This window comes from Polistes canadensis, unplaced genomic scaffold (genome assembly GCF_001313835.1).
Source record: "Polistes canadensis isolate GaletaPanama2010 unplaced genomic scaffold, ASM131383v1 scaffold_307, whole genome shotgun sequence".
Lineage (NCBI taxonomy): Eukaryota > Metazoa > Arthropoda > Insecta > Hymenoptera > Vespidae > Polistes > Polistes canadensis.
This window is the reverse complement of record NW_014569854.1, coordinates 3,334-9,977: the sequence shown is the minus strand read 5'-3', so window position 1 is coordinate 9,977 and position 6,644 is coordinate 3,334.

Sequence of the window (6,644 nt, the reverse complement as noted above, 5' to 3'; positions counted from 1 at the left end):
ATATGAATGACACATATACATTTCTGATAGAACACCCTCGTTTCGTTTCGTTTCGTTTCATCTCGTTTCATTTCGTTTCGTTTCGTTTCATTTCAAGTTCGTTCATTTAATTGTTTCGCGATTTATTCGGGGGAAGAATAAAAAAAGAAAAAAAAAAAAAAAATAGAAAGAAAGAAAGAAAGAAGATACGATTTAAGTTTCTCGCAATTAACCACCACCCCAGAGATATATAATTCTTTATCGATTGAAACACGTTGATAAAAAAAGAAAAAAGAAATGAAAGAAAGGAATATGAACTTTCTTATTTTATTTCAACATTCTTAGATACGAAAGGAACGAATTCTTTTAAAAACTTCAAAGGGAGAGAGTGATAGAAAAAAAAAAAAATAAGAAGAAGAAGTACATTGAACGTTCTCGAAGAAAAAATATGAAAAAGAAAGAAGAAAGGTAAAGGAAAAGAAAATAAAATAAATAAAAAGGAATAATAAATGCAAAAAAAAGAAAAAATGAATCGAAGAGTGGCAATATTATAAAATATGCTTCTTTGGTTAAAAGAGCGTATGGGGGTTTTTTTTTTTTCTTTACGCAGAAATACAATTTAAACACAATGAAAACCTTAAACGCGAACGCATATATACTGCAGGAAATTAATAGAAACGTGCACGTGAAGTGAAAAGCCAAGCTGGGAAAAGCTGTGTGAAGTGTCAGTTAGTTGAAAGAGAAACGAAATTTTCACGTGTATGTGAACGTGATCTTCGTGTTAGAATATAATATATATATATATATGATGTATATATATAGGGGTGAGTTATTGTAAAAGATTTCAATATAAAAACGATTCGAAATTTAAAAACCACCAAACTTATTTCTTATTGTAATCGTTCTTCACTACGACACACGTGGGTTTATAGAAAAATATTATGTTGTCCCATAAGTTCTTTCCGCGCCACTTTATGTATGACATCAAACAAAAAAAGGAACGAACTTATGGGACACAATCTTATATATATATTAGGGTGGTCCTTAACAGGGGTGTTTTCAAATTTCTTGGCTCCTAGAGGCTCAAAAGCTTCCAAATCTATAAAAAAAAATTCTCTAAAAATTTGAGCTTTTAATATCAACTCTAAGATAGTCCACATTCCAACCTAAGTGTTTCTTATGGAAATAATATGAGAGAAATTTCCTTCGTTATTTAGAATTTTATTATTCAGGAATAAATGGATCTATCATGATGATTCATACATATTTTCATGGAGAATTTAAGGCTCTACAAAAAAGGTCTCTTATAATTTTTCGCTAAATCTATTAGTTTACACGTTATTTGAGCTTAATAGTTACATCAAAATTAAACTTTAAGCTAATATATACACCCTAATATATATATTATATATAATTAAAAAATATGTATTAATATTTTATTAATATATCTTAATATATAATAATAATCTAATATATAATATATATCTAAATATATAATTAATACTTATTAATATATATATTATAGTTTTAAAAATGTTTAGTTTTTAGAATAAAAGATAAAGATGAATTCAAAAGTATTCTCACGAATCTACCCATTCTGAATATATCTATCTAAATAACTATTTATTTCTATTTATAGTTTCTACCATACACGTCTCTTCGAAAAGCCATGATTACGCATACACGAACATAATATAATATATAGATATGTAGGATATGGGTTTTGGAGAAGAGGTATTGATTAATTTACACCCAAAGTCAATTCTACTTAAAATATTCAATATTGGATAAATAGGATAGCATTATAATTATGCTTCAGAACGGTCTTTAAGTCACGTGATACACTCTTTTTATCAACCGATTGTCTAACTAATAAAAAACACACTTACTCTGTTTAAACAACTCCCGTAATAATAATAACAATAATGATAACAACGATGTTAATGACCTCAGCAACTGATTCCCCCTAATATATGCAATAGTCCCCACCATGTCTCTACTTGCATTCTCGCGTCTTCTAGAACGTTGGATTATTTCCTATTCCTACATATATATATATGGGGAATTTTATTATATATATATATATATAAAAATATTATATATATATATATATATATGAATATCGAATATTATTTTTAAAAAATCGGTTCAAACGTTTTCTCATAAAATTCAACATTTTATTATATGACCCACGATGATATGAATTGTCTGACTGAGTATAAAAATAAAATGGGAAAAGAAACAAAATGTCAGATTTCAACGAACGGTGATAGCATTCTCGTTAGTAAACGGTGTCCTTTGAAACAATATTGTTATTAAAAACTCGACGGTAGCAGCAATAGCAAAAGCAGAAGACCGAATATTTCCTCGCGAACTCGACGAAAGACGAGCAACGAGGTAGCTCCAAGTTGAAACGAGATAGTATAACGTAAAAGAGAAACAAAAAGGAGAAAGAGAGAAAGAAAGAATAAAAGTGTGAGGGGTACGGAGGGAGGAGGGGAGAGAGAGAGAGAGAGAGACGTATCCCAGGGAACGGAAAAGCGATTAATTAAAAGAACAAAAACTGTTTTCATAAAATTCATTTGCGGAAATATGCGCCGACTGAAATAATATCCGGCTTGATGTGCTCGTATGTGTTTTTCCTGTATGCGTGAGAGACACACACACATTCAGAAAGAGAGAGAGAGAGAGGATGGACACACATTTTCAAAGCAAAGCTATGATTCCAATGAAAAACGTCCTCGTGAATCGTCGACTGGACACACAACAGCGAATATCCCCGAGAATGATGTCAAGAATTTTATAACATTTATATTATATTTAAAAAAGAAAAAAAAAATATATATATATATATAAGAGACAAAAAAAAATTATAATTACGACGGTTAAGCGTAAGTATGCGTAAATGTGTTTGTATATTATTAAGAAAAGTTTGGTTATAGGATGAGAGAAAAAGGTAAAAACTCGTAAAAATATTTCCGTAAGTTCATCTCGTTGAATGTTTTCTTCTTCCATTTTTTTTTTTTTTGTGTTAGTGTTACGTTTTCTTTTCTCTTTCGTGGACTTTTTTATTCCACATTCCTTGATATTTTCTCGTAAGATGATTTAAACGGGACGTAAAAACGATCGTTAAAAAACAAGAAAGTTACTTAAATCCGGTGGCTTGATTGCTCAACTCTGTTTATTAAAACGCTTTCTGCGATATTGCATTAGTATACTTTCTTTCCCTACAATCAACCCCTCCTTCTACCACCACCACCCCCTGCCCATACTCTTACTATTTTTCTTTTCACAAATGTATAAAAGTACTTTTTGTCTTGTTTTCTTTCTTTTTTTATTTACTTGATTTTTTGTGCTTAAATAAAATGCCGACTCATCCTTGTCTCTATCCTTCCGTATCGTTAATACGCGTCCCGAATACCTTTCAACCCTTTTCGTTTTAACGACACTCGACTCGAGGGAAAATTTATAGGCTGAGAAAAGAAACTTCAAAGAAGAGGAAGAGAAAAGGGCGGTCCTAGCAATCCCAACAGGTTGAACGTATCAACGTGTCTTTGTTGGCTTAACATGAAAATTTATCTTCGGTACGTTTACTTAACGATTCACGTTGAAGAAGACTTTTCAAAAGTGTATTAACTACAGAACAAGTTAAATCGAATAATAATCAAGGTCTAATAATAAATTATGATAAAATAATAGGATTACTCTTGTTCGTGTCTAGAAGAAACCTGTAAATCATAACATTTAAAATTATTTATACATAAAATTCTATGGACCTTATAAATTTTTGATAAAAAAAAATTAAAAAAAAAGATTAACTATACCAAATATTTAGAGCTATATTTGTTATAAAATTTCAAATACAAATATCTACGTCATATTAAAATAGTTTTTATGTGTGCCTTCAGAAATGCATTAATATCATACATATATATACATATATCATAAACAGTAGCTATTATCAGGAGCCAAGTAAAAGAAAAAAAAAACGAGTAGATGATACATCCAACGATGATCACCTGTAACAAAAAGAAAAATATANTTGCTTATCTTTAAGAGAAAAATCTCCAGAACGGAATTTTTCAAACCAATTTTGGCATTGCCATTCTTTAAGGGCTTTATCACCATACACATCACGTATCTTTTTTGCGGCTTGCCTTGCGTTCTTTCCTTTACGGAAATAATAAAGCAAAATATCGCGAAAATGTTCATTTTTGCACTCCATATTAATATTCAAATAAAGAAAGATCATTAAGATAATATCTGCGCAATGATTTCATAACGTTAAGTAAGGATTACAGATAACATATATAATAAAAAGAAAATCATAAGATTAACGAGTATTATAAAAATGGGAGTGAAACATCTATAATCAAAATCCGAAATTACTTTCTTGCCAATCCAATAGTTTACTAGATTTTTATTCTACTAAAGAATTATATATTTGTGATTATAATGTTTATAAAATAGTTATGTAAGTATTCTATTATATATAATATACTTATTATATAATTAATCATCAAATATTTTTCTCAATGGTAAGTGTACAAATACTTTCATGTAAGTCATTGTATATATAAACATTTTAATATAATTCAACTTTAAGATTATATTAACGAATGAAATACCTATTTCCAAAGAATTGATAAGTTAAGATCAATTTCAGTATTTGCATATTCCAAGCATGATCCTTGCTTGGTATCCTTCCTCTCTCTCTCTCTCTCTTGACTGTAATTAATGATCCTCTTCTGTCGTTTGCACTGACTGAGAAATATTAATTGGTTGAACATTCACGATTTTACTGAGTAAACCACCAGATCTCCTTCCCTCTAACTCCCCTCCCCACCCCTCATTCGCATGTTAATGTGTTAGTATTTGTTACAAACGTTTATTCGATTTAATATTATCTAATACCTTTCTACTTTTTTCTAAACAACAGGATTGATTATCTTTTTGATATGATACAAAATACGAATTGTTCTTAATTCGTAAAATGCAACACTCACACCCCCCACCCTTACGTAGAAATAATAATTTATAAAAAAAGTAATGAATTAAATCTAATTGGTATCTCGTTTAAATGATATTTCAATATATGACACCAAATAATATAAAAGTGAGATATATAACTATTTCAGTATTGTTCAAAATTCAATGATACGAAAAAATAAGTTTGCCAGTTTCCTTTGTATATCGTAGGTACGTTAAGAAATAAATTCCATTGTTGAAATACTTTTTAAAATGAGAGGATGAAGAAGAAGAAGAAGAAGAAGAAGTAGTAGCATACTAGAGAAAAACTTTTTGAAATTATTTCTATATCAATGGACCAAGTTATTCTTCTCTCTTTCTTTATATATCTATCTATCTATCTATCTATCTATCTATCTAGCTTTCTCTTCAAATAACAAAAGGTAACCGATCATTGAAAGCATACAATCTGATTCTGTATGGACTTGTAATGATATCATACCGGCAGTGCAGCATGTGCATGTGCATGTGCAGAGTGCATGTGCAGGTACAAGTGCATTTGAAAGTGCATGTGCATGTGCATGTGCATGTGCAAAGTGCATGTGTATGTGCATGTGCAAGTGCATTTGAAAGTGCATGTGCATGTGCAATGTTCAAAAATTTGAAAAATTGAAATAGGGTTCTCATTTGTGTTCTCATTTATTGATTATTTCATTCTATGGTTTAACAAAAATTGTTATATTAATTATATACATGTTAATTAGAATTATTGTTCATCGAAAGAAGAAATTTTTCCATGAGAAAAATCAGGTTTGCTAGAAAAAAAAAAAAGAAAAGAAAAGAAAGAAAGAAGTAGGATACTTTTTTTTTTTTTAAATGCATTCGCGCGTTATTATTAAATATCGATTATCTTTATGAAATAAATGGGTGGTAAATTTAAACAACAACAACAACAATAAAAAAAAAATGGAAATTATCGAGGAAAAAAATATCAACGCCAAATCAATTTTTTTTTTTTTTTATTTTTCACTTGTAAGACGAAAAAGTTTCGAAAGAAGCGACGAGTCTTGTGCAACGAGATTAAAAAAAAAGAATAGAAGAAGAAGAATAAAAAAAAAAAAGAAAGTAGAACAAACTTTCGGGAAAAAAATAAAAAGAAGCGTGGAAGGGGGTATAAACTTTCCGCTTCCTTTCCTTTGCACGTTTTAATTTTTATTTCCCCCCTCCCCGAACCCCAAACCCCAAACCCAACCCCATCAACGTGTCCCTACAACACAACCAATGCACTTCTTCTTTTCAATATTTTTCTTTCTCCCGTTATTTAGTTGAATTTTTAATCGTCGATTCAATTGCAATCTATCCACACACACACACACACACACACACATTTGAATCACAATATAAAACAATAAAAAACAATCCTAAAAAGTTCTCTCCCTTTATATTATAATAAATAATTTGAAGTGTAATCGGTTAAAAAAAACGTTACTCGAGATTTTCTTCTTCTTCTTCTTCCTTGAATCAGTAATCTCAGGGGGAGAGGGGCGGAGGGGGAGAGGGGGAAGAGTTTTCAATTCGTTCGATTAAAACTATTCTCTGATTTCTTTTTTCTTTATTTAAAAAAGAATAATTTATGATCTCGAATAAGAGAAACAGATCAGAATCCTGTCCCCCAGCCCAATCCTAACCACCCACCC